Source organism: Rousettus aegyptiacus, unplaced genomic scaffold (assembly GCF_014176215.1).
Source record: "Rousettus aegyptiacus isolate mRouAeg1 unplaced genomic scaffold, mRouAeg1.p scaffold_m13_p_14, whole genome shotgun sequence".
In the NCBI taxonomy this organism is placed as follows: Eukaryota; Metazoa; Chordata; class Mammalia; order Chiroptera; family Pteropodidae; genus Rousettus; species Rousettus aegyptiacus.
In genome coordinates this window covers 53374490-53393821 of record NW_023416289.1, presented here as the reverse complement: position 1 = coordinate 53393821, position 19332 = coordinate 53374490, and the positions used below count along the sequence as shown (strand labels likewise).

Genomic DNA, 19332 nt, shown 5'->3' with positions numbered 1-19332 from the left:
GAAGGCGGGGTGTTTCCTCTCACAGGCTCGCGGCATGCTCCCAGGGCCTGGCGCACCTGGGGGGCCTGGTTGCCCGGGGTATGGTTCGTGGCTCCACCTGGGGCATGAACCCAGGGCCTTCTGCATGTAAAGCACACGTGCTAACTACTGCACTGTGGAGCCATCCCTACCCTCCAGTGTTCTCTAAGATTTCTGGTTTCAGGTTTTGTGTTCGAGTCTTTAATCCATTTCTAGGTGATTTTTATGTAAGGTCATGGCCCAGTGTTATTCTTTTCCATGTGGCTGTGCAGGTTTTCCAGTAGCACTTACTGGAGAGACTATCCTTTCCTTATGTTCCTGGGTCCTTTGCCATAAACTGACCATGTATGTGTGGGTTGACCTCAGGTCTCTGTTCTGCTGCACTGATGTGTGTGTCAGTTTTGACCACACTGTTCTGATTAGCGTCGCATCGTGACATGGTTTGAAACCTGGAAGTGTGACGTCTCCAGCTCTGTTCTTTCTGAAAACTGCTCATGGTCTTTAGTGATGTCATGTAAATTTTAGGATTGTTTGTTCTATTTCTGTGAAATATGTCTGAAATTTTGATAGGGATTGCATTGACTCTGTAGATTGTTTTGGGTACAGTGAACATTTAAGAATAAGAAATTTTCCTCTTGGTTAAGCACAGAATATCTATATATTTGTATTTTCTTCAATTTCTTTCATCAATTTCTTATACTGTTCAGTGCACACAGGTCATTCACCTGCTTAGTTAAATTTATTCCTAGGTATTTTATTCTTTTTGATAAAGGATTCATTTAATTTTAGTAACTTTTCTGTAATGATGACAAGCTTTGAGGCTATGAATTTATCTCTGTCTACAGCTTTAATTGAACTTCACGAATTCTGATATGTATTGATTTCATTAATGCTATACTCAGTATTCAGAAGTTGCAGACCCGGGTGGCCTATGTCTTTTTAAGAAAATAAGGTAAAACTAGTTGAGTCTATTTTGTTCATAGCTTTGTGTTTAATTGCCATTTTTTATTATGTTTTAAGAATCTCCTGCATAATTATTTTTTAATTATTGAAGTTATCTTTATAATCTGATACACGGACATTTAAAATATATCTTAAAGGTTTTCTTGATAGTCATGGGCCATTCTGGGCTGCCATCCTAATATGTTAATGACGAGAAAAAAAAAAAAGACTCGATGTGTGAAGAAAGGAGAGACAGAGAGGTATCGTAACATCTCCTTGCCTGTAGTGACTCTACTTCTCATAACGAGAGTCATTTATGTTTTTGAAAGCGCCTGTCGATCTTCGCCAAGTCTTAAGTGAGTTTTAAGTTTGCGTGAGGTTTGCGGTAGGAGCTGGGGGGGGGGGGGACCACGAGGCAGGTCGTGGTTTGCTGCCCCTCGTCCCACCTAAACGCTCAGCTCTTGGAACCCATTTGTACCACATGGCCATTGGCCAGAAGATGATTTCGAGTCCGTTTCCCTAAAAACCTGTTCTTTTAAGAGATGTTTCACATACCTTTCAAAGCTCACGGCGACAACGTCCCTCACCGCCGCCCCTGCCCGGGGCACCCCTTCTTATGCAGAACCTCTGGCTCTCAGACCTTCTCCCTGATGGTTTGACACGAGTAGCTCCAGTGACAGAATGGCTCTCCCCACCTTGCCACCTCCTCTACTAACGACGTAAGTGTCCATTTGGAGCAGGACTGTCCTATGCTACAGAGTTGGTCACCCCTCCACGGCAACAGCTCTGTCAGAATAAGTGTCTCCCGTGCTGGGCGCCAGATGGGGCCTGAGCAGGGCTAACAGGCGTGGGGGACCCAGACGTCCCGTTTCTTCTCTAGGTTCACTCATAGTTGCTCTGATTTCTTCCTGGCTGGGTTTTCTGTGGATCAGGGAAGCCGAATCTCTCTTCTGCCTTTGACCCTTCCGCCTATGTTCTTTCAGCCCCGATTTACATAAATTTGCTTCACAACATACGAAGTGCAATGAAACCTCAAGAGGTTTCTAATAAGGTTTTCTAAAGCAGATGGAGATCGCACAGACATCCATCCGCCCAGACAGGAGGTCGTAGCACAGAATGTGAGCGAGTCCCGAGTCCCGGGAGCTTCCCGTTCCCATGCCTCCACATCCTCCCTGACATTCTCACTTGGTATTGGCTGACTCTTTGGTAATAGCCATGCTGGCAGGTTTGAAGTGATAGCTCATTGTGGTTTCGATTTGCATTTTTTTCTGATGAGTGATGTTGAGCACCTTTTCACATGTCTGTTGGCCATCTGTGTGTGTCCTTTTTGGAAATGTGTAAAGTGGTCCTCTGCCCATTTTTTTTCATCAGATTGTTTGTCTTTTCATATTGAGTCGTATGAGTTATATTTGGATATTAGTGCCTTAACAGATAACGCATCTGCAAATGTCTTCTCCTCCAGTACGTCATCCTTTCGTTGTGTTGATGGTTTCCTTCGCTACGCAAAAGCTTTTTAATTTGATGTCATCCCATTTGTTTATTTTTTGCTTTGTTGCCCTTGCCCGGGGAGACATGTTTAAAAAAATATGGCTAAGATCAACGTCAAAGAGTTCACTGCCCATGTTTTCTTCGTGGAGTTTTATGGTTTCGAATTTTACATTTAAGCCCAGAACCTATCCGTGGTGAGTTTCTAAATGTATATGCTATATTATCAGGCATCTTCTACTTAGAGTTCTATCTAACTGTAGACATGAGCACAGAAAACAAAAAATAAAATATCTCACTAAATCCAACCTAACCTTAGCTGGATACCAGCGGTGCCTGCAGCCCCCCCGTGCTGTCTGGTGGCATGAAAGGTATGGGAAGTGGGTGTCAGAGGGGAATCAGATGGTGGTCTTAATGGAGTGCGCTTAGAATATCTTACTTAAAAAAAAAAAAAAGTATCCAAGTTAACACATTAGAGGAAAAAGCCTATTTAAGTGAGACCATCTGAAGCTTACACTTCATTAAAATTGTACCACTGCTGATACAGTATGATTTGAGGGCTCTCAAACCATGGGACCTTTAATTTGAAGTTTTGGGAGCCATCTTGACATCTCAGAAATCAGAAACACCATTTGTACTCTAACTACTGTTAAGAACTCAGCAGAAACCCCGAGCAATGACACCGAATGTCAACATCTGTGGTGCCCGATGGCCTCTACTAAATAGTGACGTCTTAAACATTCATGTAATAATCTTTGAAATGTGTGTCGTAAGAAAGATGGAAGATCGAATCAGACAGTGCATCCTGCTCTGGCTTTGACAGCAGCTCTCAGAGTCATTTTTTTTGTCAAAGCAAGAGACTTTTCCTTTTTTTTTTCTTTTTCAATCTCAAAAGATTAGGTTTTCTCCTCTAAATATCCCCGATATCCCTTTATTTTCTTTTTAGACCCTGGATGGTGTTCTTAGGGACAGAGTGACTTACATCTGAGACTCTGAAAATTAATAAAAGACCTAGGATAATACAAGATCAATGTGAATAATAGGGGATTTGGAGGAGCTTTTTCCTAGGTCAGAGTGGGTCGCACGTCAAGATAGGTTTATGCTGATTTAGCTGGCGAGGAGGAATTGAGGGTTAGATTTTTCAATTTGAGAAATAGAAGGGAGCCTGGGGAATTGAATCGGCCAGCCTACACATGCTTCGCTAGTTACCAGCAATCTCCAGATCTGTCTGTTATGTGGAAATATGGAGCATGAGTCAGTCTTGCTAACTCCTGGTTCACCTAATCAGACGATCTCCTCGTCCGAATGCTCCCCGACAGGTGGCAGACACACTTGCAGCTGGGGTGCATCCAGTCAGGGCTCCCTGTCCTCCTTCTGGCTTGTCCTCCAAATTGTTCTCTGGGGATGTTAATGAGCACAGAGCCGAAAGGCTAGAGGTCTCCAGATGGCAGGGCCTGGCAGCCGACTTGGCAAGGCTCAGTGGAGGAGCCTCGTCAGTGCGGTCACCTGTAGCAGAAGCGTGGAAACCGCCATCTGCTCCAGCCTCACTCAGTCCACTGGGGACAATTAGAGGACATCACTTCTGGAGTCCCAGATGGATCAAGTGTAAGGCGGCTTCCAGAGAGGCTATAGGGGACACAGACCAGTACAACCCTGGACCCACAGCACAGTTCCCTGGCTTAAGAATTCTCACAGCTGTTCACGAAGGGCACCCTATAACGGACTGTAACACCGTGCTGGTATTCAAATATTTCCTCCTCATAAAGGGTTGGAATTGAGTCTCAGTCGGGACCAATTCACAGTTCCGACTTCAATCAGGTTACTGACAGGAGGTGGTGGAGAGATGCAGAGCCTCCCTTGAACCCAATATGATGACACATTGACATTTGTAGGACTAGAACCGCTGACAAAGGTGATAGGGCAGGGTACCCAGCGGTTTGTTGTGTGATCGACTGGTTCCACGCCTTCTATCCCTCTTGGTTCTTTATCTGCACACTCTGGGTCTGCGACCTGCTTGTTTTGCGTCTCTGCCCCTCCTACCATTCTTATTATGGTTTGTTCTTTATAGCCTTAGTTATCAGAATTCTGCTCTTCTTGTCTTCAGGTGGTCCTCAGTGATGGTTATTCTATAACTTAGTTGTGGATCTCGATGTGATCATGATAGGAGGTGGGTACAGAGTTTACCTACTCCTTCATGTTGAGCTGAAGTCCACATCTGTATTGTTTTGGGAAGCCAGGTTATTTCTGATAACAGCAATAGAAAAGTAATACACTGCTGTGAAAAACTGTGCAGTGAAAACCACAGCGATTAAAAGAAAACATTCAAAACCTTGACAGACGTAAATGAAAAAGAGAAGTTTAACAAAAATGGTAGCATAGTTTTACATATGTGAAATGATTGACACATATTTAAATATTACAATAAAATGTGCTACTTTAAAAAAGATCTGAAGTTTGCTCCTGGAATTAGGCATCAAAAAGACAGTACATAGATCATGCATCCTCGCAAAGAGGTGGAGGGAGGTGTATCTGAAATCGAACAGAAGGTTTAATGCCAGACGCAGGTAGGCGTGGCCCACAACACAACATGAGGTAAACCAAGTTTGCGGGTAGATGTTGACAGTGTGTGCATTTTGTATATGCTTACATGATGCAATGCAGTTTTCTGCGTTCACCAAGTGTTTCTCATCGATGCGAACAAAATCATGCATAAGCAAGTGCAAAATTTGCATTATGATCAAAGTATTCATTAGCATATCAGTTACATTAGAACAAATTCACATTGTCAAAATAGTTGTCTCTGAATAGGAATACTGGCAATGATTTTAAGCACAATCTCACTCTGGCTTGTTTTTAGCCCTCAAGCAATTAGTTTCCTATAGCTTGGTGTGGAATTTTTTTGTTTGTTTTTTCATGATCATCTTTGTGGAGTCAAAAGAAATCTAGTTGATGGGGAACAAGTACCAGATCTAGCTCACAGACCAGGGGCAATTACAGAAGGAAAAAAATAACTCAAGAGTGTCATTTAATGAGAAAGATACATAGAGTTATAAACAGAAATTACAAAGCTGGACTTTATAGCCTGTAATTTGGAGCGTGCCCTGACTTCAGTCCCACCCCCCGCCCAGGCCGAGCAGGGCAGCCATGCGGCCAGGTGGCAGGCAGCTGCATCGGGGTCCATGCTGCCAGGGCCTGGAGCTCCCAGGGCTACCTCATCCGCCGTGTGGGGGGTTGGCCAGGGATGTGCAGAGCAGATACCACAAAATGACCCAGAGAGTTTGCTGCGATCTGGGCATCCCCAAGGGGCTGAGGACATAGTGCTCGTCCAGCAGTCGCTTGGAGTGTGCTGAGCAGTGAAGCGTGCAGCTCCCCTGCCCTGCATTGAAGCCCTCGCCATACAGGCGGGACCTTTGCTCAGTGTCGCGGGCTTGCACGTAGGGTGATGACGAAGGTTTGAGGTCTGGGTCTTTCGTTGGCCCAGATTGTCCAGTAACAGCCACTCTGCATCCCCCCTGTGACGAGGAACCCATCCCAGGCGCTCAGACCCTGAGCTTTGCTTTTCCGTAGCAAGGTGTGTTTCTGCAGACAGTCCTTCCTCCTGTGGAAGAGGATATGGGCACCGGGCTTTGTGTCTTCTTGGCTGCAGGGCACAGTGGCTGGCCACGCCCTCCACAGGGTGAAGCAGTGACAGAGAGGAGACCGGTGATGCCAGGGTGCTGACAAGTATTAAACAGTCCCTGAAATTGCTCTTCTCCCCCCTGGCTCTCCACCTAGTCGTAACGTTAATGCTGACTGCATTCCCCATGCCGTGCTCCCCATCCCCGTGACCATCGATCAACCACTAATTTGTACTTCTTTAACCCTTCCCCACATTCTTCCATCCCCAACCCCTCCCCTCTGGCCAAACTGTCTACTGTATTTGTGAATCTGGTTTTGATTAGTTTATTCTTTTTATTCCTTAGATACCGCATGTAAGTAAAATCATACAGTATCTATCTTTCTCTGTCTGACTTATTTCACTCAGCATAATAACCTCTAGGTCCATCCATGTCACTGAAAATGGTTGGATTTCATTTTTTTTTTAAATGGCTAAGCAATATTCCATTGTATATATGAACCATAACTTCTTTATCCAGTTGTCTGTTGATGGGCATTTAGGTTGCTTCCATATCTTGGCTATTGTAAATTGTGCTGCCATGAATATTGGGGTGCAGAGATCTTTATGAATTGTTTTGGTTTTCTTTGGATACATGCCCAGAAGTACAATTGCTCGGTCAAAAGGTATATCTATTTTTAATTTTTTGAGAAACCTCCAGACTGTTTTCCATAGTGGCTAAACTAATTTGCAATGTATGAGGGTTCCCTCTTCTCCACATCCTCGCCAACACTTGTTGTTTTTTGATTTATAGATGAAGCCATTTTGACAGGTATGAAGTGATATCTCATTGTGGTTTTAATTTGCATTTCTCTGATGATTAGCAACCTTGAGCATTTTTACATATGTCTATTAGCCATCTGTATTTCCTCTTTGGAGAAGTATCTATTCAGGTCTTCTACCCATTTTTTAATTGAATTATTTGTTTTTGTTGTTGTTTAGTTGTATAAGTTCTTTATGTAATTTGGATATTAACCCCTTATTAGATGTATCATTAGTGAATATCTTCTCCCACAGTTGGTTGTCTTTCTGTTTTGTTGATGGTTTCCTTTGCTGTACAAAAACTTTTTAGTTTGATGTAGTCCCATTTGTTTACTTTTTCTTTTGTTTTCCTTGTCCAAGGAGATATATCTGAAAAAAAAATTCCTGTTAGTTATATCAGATAGTTTACTGCCTATGCTTTCTTCTAGAAGTTTTAGGATTTTGGGTCTTACCTTTAATCCATTTCAAGTCTATTCTTATATACAATGTAAGAAGGTGGTCCAGTTTTGTTTTGTTTTGTTTTATTTTGTTTTTGCATGTATCTGTCCAATTTTCCCAATACCATTTATTGAAGAGACTGTCTTTACCCCATTGTATATTCTTACCCCCTTTGTCATATATTAAGTGAGAGTATAGGCATGGATTTATTTCTGGGCTCTCTCCTTTTTTCCATTGATCAATGTATCTGTTTTTATGCCAGTATCATGCAGTTATGATTACTGTACCTTGTAGTATAATTTAATATCAGATAGTGTGATACCTCCAACTTTGTTCTTTTCTCAATGAATGCCATAGCTATTTGGGGATTTTTATGGCTCTATATACATTTTAGGATTATTTGTTCTAGCTCTCTGAAATATGCCATTGGTATTTTGATAGGGATTCATTGAATCTATAGATTACTTTGGGTAGTCTGGCCATTTTAACAATGTTGGTTCTTCCTATGCATGAACACGGTATATGCTCTATTTGTATCTTCTTAAGTTTTTTTTTCAATGACCTATAATTTTCTGAAAACAGGTCTTTTACCTTCTTGGTTAATCTGATGCACAGGTATTTTACAGTTTCTGAAGCAATTGTAAATGGGATTGTTTTCTTAATTTCTCTTTCTGAAAGTTCATCATTGGTGTATAAAAATGTGACTGACTTCTAAATATTTATTTTGTAACCTGCTACTTTCCTGAATTCATTGATCAGTTTTGACAGTTTTTTTTTGGTGGAATCTTTAGGGTTCTCTCTATACAGTATCATGTCATCGGCAAATAAAGAGAGTTTTATTTCTTCCTTTCTAATTTAGATGCCTTTTATTTCTCTTTCTTGTCTTATTCTTGTGGCTAAGACTTCCATTACAATGTTGAAGAGGAGTGGTGAGAGTGGGCATCCTTGTCTTGTTCCGGATCTTAAGAAAAATGCTTTGAGCCTTTCTCCATTGAGTATGATGTTATAGCCTTCATTATGTCGAGGTACATTCCCTCTATTTCCACTTTGCTGAGTGTTTTTATCATAAATGGATGCTGGGTTTTGTCAAACGCTTTTCCTGCCTGTATTGATCATATGGTTTTTATCTTCCAATTGGTTGATGTGGTGTATCACATTAATAATGATCTGTGGATATCACGCCAACCTTGCATCCCAGGAATAAATCCAACTTGATCATGGTGTATGACATTTTTAATGTATTGTTGAATTTGATTTGCTAATATTTTGATGAGGATTTTTGCATCAATGTTCGTAAAAGATATAGGCCTATTGTTTTCTTTTTTTGTAATGTCTTTGTCTGGTTTTAAAATCAAGGTAATTGTGGCCTCATAAAAGGAGTTAGGGAGACTTCCCTCTTGAATTTTTTGGAATAGTCAGAGAAGAATAGGTGATAATTCACCTATAAAGCCATCTGGTCCAGGATTTTTGTTTTTCGGGAGGTTTTTGATTACTGACTCGATTTCATTGGTGGTAATCAGTTAGTTCAGATTTTGTTTCTTCTTGATTCAGTCTTGGGAGATTGTATATTTCTAGGAATGTGTCCATTTCTTTGTCTGATTTGATGACATATAATTGCTCGTAGTATTTTTTTTTTGTCTCATCTTTTTAATGTAGTGTTGTGTTTGATTTGCTAGTATTTCATTTGGAAGGTTTATATCTGTATTCATCCAAGATATTGGCCCGTAGTTTTCTTTTTTTGTGTGTGATCCTTGTCAACTTTTGGTATCAGGGTAAGGTTGGCCTCCAAAAATGAGTTAGGAAGTAATGTCTCTTTCTTTTTTTTTTTTTCCTTGAAGAGTTTTAGAAGAATAGGTATTACATGATCTTTGAATATTTGGTAGAAATCACTGGTAAGGCACCTGGTCCTGGATTTTAACTTTTGAGGAGGTTTCGATGATCGTTTCCATTTCCTTACTGCTGATTGGTTGAGTTAGATTTTCCAGTTCTTCCCAGTTCATTCTAGGAGGTTCTATATTTCTAAGAATTTTCTGATTTTTCTTCTAGGTTATTGAATTTGGTGGTACACAGTCTTTCAGAGTATTCTTGTATGATCCTTGTATTCTTATGGTATCTGCCGTAACCTTTTCGTTTCTAATTTTGTTTATTTAGTCTAGCCAAGGGGTTGTCAATTTTATATTTCCACAGAAATCGTTCTTTTTTGAATTAATTTTTTTCTATTGTCTTTTTGTTTTATATTTCATTTAGTTCCACCCACATTTTTACTAGTTTGTTTCTTCTGATTTGGGGCTTCATGTCTTTTTCTAGCTTTTAAAAGATGTCATTTAGGCTGTTTATTTGGGATTTTGCTTCTTCCTTGAAATAGGCCTGTCGTGATATAAAGTTCCCTCTTTTTACTTCTGCTGCTTCTCAAATTTTTGGTATGTCATCTTATCATTTTCATTTGTCTCTGCATGTCTAGATCTCTCCTGTTTTTCTATGGCCAAGTCAATCTTCAGAGGCATGTTATTTAATCTCCACATATTTGTGTTGCTTTCCGGTTGTTGTTTGTTTTTTGTTGTCATTTTTTTTTTGGCAGTTGATTTCCAACCCCAAAGCACTGTGGTTGGACACTGCGTTTGGCATGATTTCAGTCTCCTTAAATTTGTCGAGCTTGGTTTTGCATCCCAACATATGGCCTGTCCTTCAGAGTGTTCCACATGCACTAGAGAAGAATGTATAATCCGGTGTTTGGAGATGAGAAACTCTATTAATATTGATTGCATCTATTTGGTATAATGTGTCTTTTAAGGCCGATATTTCCTTATCGGTTTGTTGTTCGGATGATCTGTCCGTGGCTGAGAGTGGGGTATGTGGGTCCCCTGCTAAAACTGTGTTTTTGTCAGTTAGCTGCTTTATGTATTTTGGTGCGACCTGATTGGGTGTGTAGATCCTGATAAGTGTCTGTCTTCTCGATGTATTGTCCCCTTTATCATTAAAAAGTGTCCATCCTCGTCTCATTACCATTTTTTGTTTTGAAATCTATTTCGTCAGATGTAAGTACTGTCCCACCTGCATCTCTCTGGATGCCATTTGCTTGGAGTGTCGTGCTCTGCCCTGTCACTAGAGTCTGTATTTGTCCTCGCTGCTGAGATGTGTCTCCTGAAGGCAGCATGTGGTTGGGTTTTGTTTTTAATCCTGTCTGCTACTCTGTGCCTTTTTATTGATGAGCTAGGTCCACTTACATTTAGGGCAATTATCGCTATATAATGATTTCCTGTAGCCATTTTATCTTTTGTTTTCTGGTAGCTTAGCATTGCCATTTTCCTTTGCCCTTGTGTTTCTGTTAGTTTGGTGTTATTTTATGACTTTTCCCCCACCTTTGTTTCTTCTTTGATGTCATGTGTTTCAGTTTGGGATTTTTGTGTGTGTGGTTACCAGTAAGATTATGCAAAAGAGAGTTTTTGATATACATCATGGCACCTGCAAACAGATGCTTGAATGCCTCCCTTTCTTAAATGCCTTCAGTTTGTGTTGAACATGACTTCAAATATTATACAGAAGACCTGGTGAATGTGAGTGACCTTGTTTCTCATTTAGAGAAAAGGTTTTCAGCCATTTACCACTTCGCATCGTGTTAGCTGTGGGCTTATCATAAATGCCCGTATCATGCTGAAATACATTCCCTCTGTACCTACTTTTTTGGGACCTCTGATCATGTGAAGATCTTGAATTATGTTAAATGCTCTTTCAGCATCTCTTCTTTAATGCAAATTATATTTTATTTTTAAATAACTCACTTTTCAATTGCAGTTGACATTAAGTACTAGTTTCAGGTAAACAGCATTGTGGTCAGACATATATATGATCTGTGAAGTTACCCCCCTGATAAGTCTGGTACTCTCTTGACACCATCCATAGTTATCACAGTATCATGGACAAGAGTCCCCGTGCTGGACTCTCCATCCCCGTGACTATTTTGTAACTACCGATTTGTACTTCTTAATCCTTCACTTTATACCCAGCCCTCAAATCCCTCCTATCTGGCAACAATCAGTTTGTTCTCTGTATCTACAAGTTTCTGTCTGTCTTGTTTGTTTGTTCATGGTTTTAGATTCCACATGTAAGTGGGTCATATGGTATTTGGTCATTCTCTGAGTTATTTTACTGAGCACAGTACGCTCTAGGCCCATCCATGTCATCACAAATGGCAAGATTTCATCATGACTAGTCCACGGTATATATGTACCACTTTTTCGTTATCCAGTTGTCTATTGAGGGGCATGTAGGTGGCCTCCACATCTTAAAAGTGTTGCAGATAGCGCTGAGGTGAACACAGGGGTGCATATATCTTTTCAAATGAATGCTTTGGATTTCTTTGGATAAATACCCAGAAGTGGAATGACTGGGTCATGTGGTAGATCTACTTTTCATTTTTTGAGGAAACTCCATACCGTTTTCATAGTGAATGCACCAATACAGATCACAGCACCAATGCACAGGGATTCCCTTTTCTCCACGTCTTCTCCACAACTGGTTGTTCGTCGATTTACTGATGATAGCTATGCTGACGGGTATGGGGAAGTGTGTCTCATGATGGTTTGAATTTGCATTTCCCTGATGATTGGGGATTTTGAACATCTTTTGATGTCTATTGGCCATATGTATGTCCTCTCTGGCGAAATGGTTTTTTGGGTCCTCTGTCCATTTTTAAATAGGATTGTTTGGTGTTTTGGTGTTCAGTTGCATGAGTTCTTTATAAATTTTAAATATTAACCCCTTATCTAATATATATCTTTGCCAAAGATCTTCTCTCAGTCAGCATGTCCTTTTCATTTTGTGGATGGTTTCCTTTGCTGTGCAGAAACTTTTGTTATGATGTTCCGTTTGTTGATTTTTTCTTTCGTTTCCCTTGCCCGAGACGATAGGTCAGAAAACATATTACTCAGAATGAGGTCAGAGATTTTACTGCCTATGTTTTCTTCTAGAAGTTTAATGGTTTTGGTTATTATGAAAAGTCTTTAATCCATTTTGAGTTTTTTTCTTGTATATGGTGTATGAAGGTGGTCGGTTTCATTTTTTGCATGTATCTGTACCATTTTTTCAATGCCATTTATTGAAGAGACTGTCTACACCCCATCATATATTCTTGTCTCCTCTGTCATAGATGAATTGACCACATAGGCATGATGACTTTTCATTCTGGGCTCTCATCTGTTCCATTCATCTGTTTTTTTTTTTTTTATTTTTTGCTAGTCCCATGCTTTTGTGATGACTACAGCCTGATTCCTCTACCTTTATTCTTCTTTCTCAAGATTTCTTGGCTATTTGGGGTCTTTGTGGTTCCATGTAAATTTCAGGATGACTTGTTTTCGTTTTGTTAAAAATGCCATTGGTATTTTGATAGAAATTACATTGAATATATAGATCACTATGGGTACTATGGACATTTCAATGATGTGAATTCTTCCTATCCACGAGTATGGCGTATGCTTCCATTGATTTGTATCTTCTAAAATTTCTTTCCTCAATGTCAAAATTTTGTGAGTATAAGTCTTTTACCTCCTTGGTTAAATTTAATCCCAGATTTTTTGGGGGGGGCTGGTGGATGCAATTCTAAATGAGATCGTATTCCAGGAATTTCCATCTTTGGACTGCCATGGTTCATAGGTAAAATGCTGGACAGCTCCCCTGGGGCCTCTCTCTGGGGCAGTCTGGAGTCACTGGGACCTCAGAGGTCTCTCTCTGGGCCATGCTTGGTTCTCTGGGGCCTCTCTCTCTCTGGTCTGTGTTAGTGTCTCTGGGACCTCTTGGGTTGGTCTCTGGGGCTTCTGGGGTCTCTCTGGGCTGGACTGGGGTCTCTCTCTAGGCCGGACTGGGGTTTCTTGGTTCTGTCTCTGACCCAGGTTGAGTCCTTTGTAGTCTCTCTCTGGCAGGCGTCTCTGAGGGACCAGAGAGATTGCCCAGAGACCCCAGCACAGACCAGAGAGAGACCTCAGAGGTCCCACAGGCCCCAAAGACCCCTGCCTGTCCCAGAGAGAGACCCCAGAGGCTCTAGTGACTCGAGGCCACCACGGAGAGTGAACCCAGAGGTCACAGAGACCATAGTCCGGCCTAGACAGAGACCCCAGCCAGGCCCAGAGAGAGACCCGAGAGACCAGCCGGCCTAGGGTGTCTCTCTAGGAAAAGATCTTTATTTCATTAGGGAAAACGCTAGACAGTTCTCTATTTCATAGGGATAATGCTGGACAGCTCCCCATTTTCAGAACGCTGGACAGTTCCCCATTTTATTGTGAAAATGCTGGGCTGGGCTTTCCATCCTTCTTATATTCTCCCAGACCACAAATCTCATCTCTCTTCTTGCCCAAATGAACTAAACAGGCAGTATATTCATTAGTTTATTTAGTTTGCAAATCAGTTGCATACTTTGTTGATAATTAACTACACATGTGCATAAAATTGTTTTTATTTTTAATTTTAATGTCAGTTATTCTCCCATAACTGTAAATACAGTACCCTATTTTATTTCATTACTACATCTATGCGACTAGATACTCTTAGAACTAAATGCTTGATTTCAAAAATGACAGTTTTACTGCATCGTGTAGAAGCATAGACAACAGTCAAAAGGTGACATGTGTGATATTTGTTAGGCTACAGCAAAGGTAAACTGCATATATGGCTGAAAATGATGGATCCTGGGGAACCCTTGTCTTCCTCTGGTGCCGGTGGTCATGCCATCTGGCCTAGGAAAAGACAAGGCTGTATGCCAGTCACCCCAGATGCACAGAACAGCGGACTCGGCCCATTTGAGGTCCACAGTGACATCTGCCACTTACCCAGACAGGCTGCAATGGATGCCCTGGCCTTTCTCTTGCACCTGAGTGAAGATCATTGGTTTTCTTCCATTACACCATGATTTCCTGAAAGATATTAATGACATGTGTTTGATTTTACTGATATATAAATGTAAGACAGCCAATCTGAAACGTCTTCACCTCACCATCTTTTTTCCTTCCTTTTTACCTTTCTTTGCAGACACTCCGCCAAGCAGAGAATGACTATCAAATCTGGTCATCACCAGCCTTCACGTCCAAGGGTCTGTGTCTGGCCTGTGATCCTTGCTTCACTTCATTCTGAAATTGAGAGAATGGGAATCACTGGAGATTGCTAGCTTGTGCTTCATGGGTGGACCAAATGCACACTCGTCTCCACAAAGTAAGTCCTCTGATTTTGTCATTCAACATGGACAAAAGATGCCAAGACATTTCATCACCACAATCTGATCTGGGCCTTTCCTCTGTGCTTGTTTATGATATAACAACAAGTCTGGCCAGAGGCTTATCAGAATCTTTTGTGAACCATTCAGGCTCTTTGTATGTTGGGAGCTGAAAGAAACCAGTTTGCTCAGGGGCTTTCAGGCATTTCCAGGAAGACCCTGACCACCAAAAACAAGTTTTCCTCCATGTTTTGGCCCTTCACCTAACCTTTACAGCACCTCCCTGTAAAGAGGCCTTCCCTAAGCCTTTGTACGATTTATCTCCCTTGGCCATTTGAAAAGCTAAATCTAAAATATCCATGTTCACATAAAAAGATGTGAATATGCGTGCAAATAACCGACACCTTCCTCATTAGAGACACTTTAACACACGTTAACAAATGTTATAATTGGCAGAGATGCAGTTCCACACTAGCCACGACAGTATTAGACGCTAATCATCAGTACACATGATAAAAAATGCAACTCAGACTTCCAGTTCGGTTGGCAGATTAGGCAAACTCTGTGCTCGCCTCGTCCCACCGCCTCAAAATTACAACTAAATTTTATGACAGCAGTCACTGAGAACAGCATGTAGAGATTAGCCGAAGTTGTGTAACTAAAAATATAAAGAAGTCGCTAGGAGAAAAACAGCGCATGCTCCCGGGGCCGGACGCTGGTGGCAGCAGGGATGAGGGGAAGGAGGAGAGGGTGTGGAGCTGCTTGGATATCTGTAAGTTCTTCCAAAATTTTTTTTCTAAAATACATGAAATTGCTTTAAAAGTCTAGTTTAGACAGAAAGACAGTATGGACGTGTGTAAGTCTAGATTCAAAGTGAACTGGGTCACACGCCAGCTCTTAAATGTCACCGAGTCTCATAGGCCTCTTCCTTACAGCGGACGTGATGATACCGTCATGCTGTTGCCGTGTAGTCCTCATGCCGTGTTAGCTGTGAGCTCCTACGTGACATGAACAGTGACTGACGACATGTCCCGTGTGCCCACAGAGCCAGTCCCGAGCCGGCATTTCTTCGGGGGAGCTCACCGCGTTACTGGACAGCTTTTAGAGGCGAGGCACCCAAGGCCGACAGACGTCACGGAGTTCGCTGTCTCCATCCCCCCCCCCCCCCACACACACACACACGGAAGGGCGCAGAAGCGGCCGGTCGGCGGAGACGGCACGCCCGCTGCTCCTCCTGACGGAAAGCCAGGCTCCTCTCAGCTGGAACGCAGACGACGACCACGCGGCGGCGCGGCGCCTACAACCGACCTCACGCTGCTCCTCGGACCATTTCAGGTGAGCCCGCCCCCGAATCCCGCCCGAAAACGCTGCCTTCCGCTCCTGAAGAGCTCTGGGGCGACAGACGAGCACCCCACGCCGAAACACAGAGGAGGGCCTTCCCTCCTTCCTCCATGCTCCCCTGAGCTTCCAGCAGAGTTCTTACAAACACGCGAGCTATTTACAGCAGCCTCCAACGCCATGCAGGAGACGGACGACAGTGAACTGTCTTTGTTTCAGTCTGCAGGGCTGGTGAACCATGACGCAAATGACGGCCTGCCTGCCTCGTCAGAGAGCTCCTGGCTGTGGGTCCCAGTGATGACGCCAGCCCGAGAGTCACGTGCTACATCTCCCCGAGGAGGAGCGCACCGCACACAAAGCCCGGGATGGGCTTCAGTGACACTAGCGTGGGAGCCGACGACGGTTAGCTCTCCGTCTGCCCCCGTCCTCTCTCTCCTCCTCCGTCCTCTCAGAGTCAGAAAGGGTGCAGGAGGAGAAGAGAGGGAGAGAGGTGAGGAGAGGGTGACCGCGGTTGGCCCCCTGATGCACCCTTCGTACCTGTGCTCAGATGACGCCGGTCGCACTCTTGTGTGCAGTGTGAGGTCATCCCCTGGGTTACGAGACCCGGTACCTTCAAGCCACCTGCACCCGACCCGGAGGTGTCCACGGTGCAGCCGCGGGTGACCCACCTTCTCTCCAGCGCTGTTGGGCCTCCCGCCAGCGTCCGTCTGGTCCGCCCGGCCTCGGGGTTCCCCTGCCCTGCTGTGCTCTGCCTTCTCCCTGGAGTTTCCTTTATTAAATCCTTTTCCTTTATTTAGCTTGGTGTCTGCGTCTCTGAGCATGTGGGGGACACCCTTTTTCTCTAGAGCCTTAGGCTAAAGCCTAGGGCTTTGAGTCCCTTAGGAAGAAACAGCCAGGAGCACCCCGGGGACGGCAATGACACCCCCCGCACACTTGCTCGAGACCTGGGGCATCGGAATCCCCTGAGCTGAGGTCTGGGGCACGATGCTACTCAGATTCGAGATGATTTTAATTTTCCACCGGAGCTGAAAATCATAACTCTCTATATCTGGGATGTGACATTCAATTATGAAAGAAGAAAACACTAATCAGCTCTATTGATCTATATGTCCATAGAGTGTGAATTAACTGAAAACAGATTCAAAATTATTGATCAAGCATTGCCCATGTATCAAGTATCAAGTGTGTGACTACAAGGAAATAAAATTCAGTTTAAATTTTTTTTAAAAATCTGATTACAACACATAAAGCATTAGACTAGGAATAAAACATAGAACACATCCATTCCTTCAGCAAAGGATTGTTGGACACCTGTTGTATTTCGGCCTCCCTACTGCACATCCTATCAAATCATTTAACGTAATCATTACAACTAACCAATGAGCGAGGCACATTACTCACGATATGGAGATGAGAAAAAATGAGATTTTTCTTCAAACTACAATACCCACGTGTTCTAACAAGCACCTACACAGTGCTAAGTACATCACACATGCTCTTCATTAATCATGTAAAAGTCCCTATTAAGATCGCCATTTCGCTGGCGAAGGAAATGAGGTTCAGAGAGAATAAATGACAGCACGGTCACAGAATAGCAATGAAAACCCAGGTCTGCCGAAGTCAACGCCCCGCTCGCTCTCACTAGCTGACCAGCTGGAAGCTGGAAGACGGGGCCGGACAGGGTAGCGGGCAAAGGAGCTAAGACACAAAAAAATTAGAAGCGATGCATTCAGGTGCACAGTGCACACTTCCAAGCAGTACCTTTGGGTGCCTTTCTGAAGTCACTTGTAGCTGTTATTTTGAGGGCCAACTTAGAGACCATTCATGTAAATCTAAGATTTTCAGTGTCCAAAAAGAAATTCAATGCCCCCCACCTCCAAAATGACAAAATGATGCAAAACATTTTCAAACACTAAAAGTAAGATGACAGATGGGTTCTTCCCCCCCTCCCCGCCTTTATTTCATCTCTGTATTCTATTACCTTGAAATTACTGAGCATCTATGGTTTTTTGAAACAAAAAAATGCTACTTAATATAAGAACAAAGGAGGATCAAAATCAATCTTATTCCTCTACATTCAAGTTTCGCTATTGACCAAGCATAACAGTGTCTCCCACAACCCTTATTCAGCAGACTTGAGTCTCAGGGCTGAAAGGTCCCCTCATCCTCCAACAAACCTATCTTTCAGAACATAACTGTGCTGTCAACCTAGAAGTGATGGCAATGGCTCCAAAATTGAAGGGATCATCTTTACCTTTGAATAACACATGGCTATTAGACGACATATGCACAGCACCATGGTGATCACCGCTGATCATATAGAATATAGAAAGATGGCCTTGGCCCTTAACAAGTCTATAAACCTATACGGGGACATATGACTCAAGCAGAATAGGATACAAAGTTCCATAATGCAGCTACGAAGAACTTTTAGGCAGAAAAAAAAAATGGCAAATTTAATTTTAAAATGCAATTAGCTGAAGTTTCATGAGGTGGCATCTTTTTATGTGGACTTTGAAGGTCAAAGAGAATTTCGACGAGTGGGAACAGAGAGGTACCGGGAAACACCTACTATATATGTGCCATTACCCGTTTCCTTCTCATTTGGAAGAATGATGGCAGGCCTGAGGAGGAACACCAAAGCTCAGGGAAAAGAAGTCGACTGAGTACTGGCAAGACGGAAGGTCAAAGATGTGTTAGGTGAAAATCACAGGGCTGGCAGAGTTGGAGCTGGAGGACGCGGAAGTGGGACCCTGTGCATGATTGCCCTGTAAATGCCTACAGGAGTCTCCGTTATCCTTACAGTCGCTGGTCCCACGTGGTGGGCCTGACCAATTTGAGGACATGCAACAGCAAGACTTGGAACAGGGAAATGATGATGTCTCAGCACTTTTCTCAAGAGGAAAAGAAATGTTGATGTGCCCCACAGCGCACTGGGATTCGGGGGCTCCTCGGGCACCACCCCCCCATGCTTACACAGAAGGGTCCACGCACTTCGCTTTAGAGAGAAAGTAAGACCAGAAAGCAGCAGCACCAGGCACCAAATTCAGTGATAAACACACATGCTCTAAAAAGATCGTCTTAAACCTGAAACGTGCCTGGTGTCTCCAATGCAATTGTCTTCAGAACCCAGTTCCCAGATTGTGAAGCATGCTCCTTGGCCATTTCTCTGGACAAGCTCTGAGCTCAGAGAGAGACAGCCGACCTCTCTCTGCCATGACAGGCCTCACATTGGAATCCACACAGGAAGCCACTGGTGATACGTAAGACTCAGGGCCTCAGAAACTGCCCCCTTCTGTCAACCCAGTGACCACCAGTGGCTTTGCGTTCAGATGCATATATGTGAGCCACGTGGACAGCAGAGTCAAGGCAGCTGAGCTAGCTCTGGAGTGGGTACAGCCCCCATGGGGCCCAGGAAGGATGGCAGTAGAGGATACACCTCAAAACTTTAAATCCCTGGTGTTCAGTCTTTAGCCTCCTTCACCTCTCTACCCTG

The 19332-nt window shown here is 43.1% G+C and overlaps 1 long non-coding RNA gene across 5 annotated transcripts in view; it reads right to left on the bottom strand.

Moving 5' to 3' along the window:
* LOC107514185 overlaps window positions 1–19332 on the bottom strand; it is a 299773-nt gene that overhangs the window by 7549 nt on the left and 272892 nt on the right. For 2 of the 5 annotated variants that reach the window (XR_001597717.2, XR_004954342.1), the window contains exons 3-4: window positions 14306–14415; window positions 14119–14202 (exon numbers count right to left, since the gene is read on the bottom strand). This is a non-coding gene — a long non-coding RNA (uncharacterized LOC107514185). Of the gene's footprint in view, window positions 1–7183; window positions 7232–12889; window positions 14203–14305; window positions 14416–19332 lie in introns of those variants that run through there. The other 3 variants (XR_004954341.1, XR_004954340.1, XR_001597718.2) reach the window with 2 other exon arrangements.